Here is a 1,494-nt window from a genome sequence, read left to right on the forward strand (position 1 = left end):
TATAAAGAATTTGAAAATTACGAACTCTCACAGGCTGTAGAAATTAATGTTTTTTTCATAAGTCTGTTTTACATAATATGAATGAAAATTCAACTTCAGCTTTAATACATCTATATCTCTTTAATATCTCTATTATACGTACCTTATTATTTTTATATAAAAATTTTATACATATACAAATTATATTAAAATTTATTACATATTTCTAAGTGTGTATGTATATAAGCGTGTATGTATAATAATTAAATGATTATTTTTATTATGAATCTATATTTTCTCATACAAGACAGTAAAAATTGTACACCTCCCTATAGATTATTTAATACTTCTATAGAATTTAATGTAACTTACATATTTTCAAAAAATTAACTCAGCGTAAACTATTGCTGTTGTATCTATATTTTCAATTAATAATTAAAAAATATATCTTTGCAAAACTTGAATTTATAACCTCTCAGCACACGAACCAAAAGTTGTGACCTTACACAATACGCTCAAGCTGATTGATCCCCCACCGCTTACTGTGAAAGAGAGAAACACAACTATGTCTGGAGTAGAGCTGTCCTTCAATGTTGTCTTTAACTTCTCACGCTCCATCTATCTTATAAGTCTATGGCCGGTATTCATAGTCAGTTCTTATATTCAAGATCGTCTCAAGTTCAGCCTTGAGGTGTTATGAACCAATAAGAGAGCCGCATTAGCGTATTAAGACATTACTTAAGACGGTCTTGAAATAAGAACCGACTATGAATACCGGCCTATGATTCCTGTGGGTTCCCCCTACTACCGCTCAAGGCTCGGCGGCCTAGTTGCCTATCGCGCGCGCGACGTTATGGCTCAGGAGCGTGTCCCTATATCAGAAATTAGAGACCCTTTAATCAGAGGGTCTCTATCAGAAATATACTAGGAGTGCACCTTCTGCCAAATCATTATTGAAATATATTTTTTATTAAAAAATATATTTCAATAATGATTTGGCGGAAGGTGCGCTCCTAGTATAAGTTAAACTTCGGAAAAGCTACAGCATCTACAATTTTAATGCAAATACATTTTTTCCATGTATTTTTGGCTCCTGAAAACGAATCTGACAATAAAATTTGGCGGTCAATCATACTTTGGCCGTCATTTTGAAATACGAAACGTGTATCAGTCATTTTGAAAAAACTGTCAAAAAATTGGTTTTTTTCGCTCTTTTAATGCATATCTCAGTAGAAAATATTGATTTCACAAAAAAAGTTTCAAACAAAAAATGAAGCCCTTTAAACTTTTTACAAAAAAGTTTCTATGCATAATGTTCGTAAATTTAACGGTTGTTTAGTGGAATTCAGTACAACACAAAAAAAATGTTTGCACTGTCTTTTCGTTTTAGTTTTATTGATCACAAATACACAGCTTCGTTTTATTACAGCGCATTAGTCACTGCGCGATTGTTTCGATACACGATAACGCTCGTTTAAATAATATTTGTCAGTTAATTCGACGACGCCTGGGGGC

This window comes from Mycetomoellerius zeteki, unplaced genomic scaffold (assembly GCF_001594055.1).
Source record: "Mycetomoellerius zeteki isolate Tzet28-1 unplaced genomic scaffold, Tzet1.0 scaffold865, whole genome shotgun sequence".
In the NCBI taxonomy this organism is placed as follows: Eukaryota; Metazoa; Arthropoda; class Insecta; order Hymenoptera; family Formicidae; genus Mycetomoellerius; species Mycetomoellerius zeteki.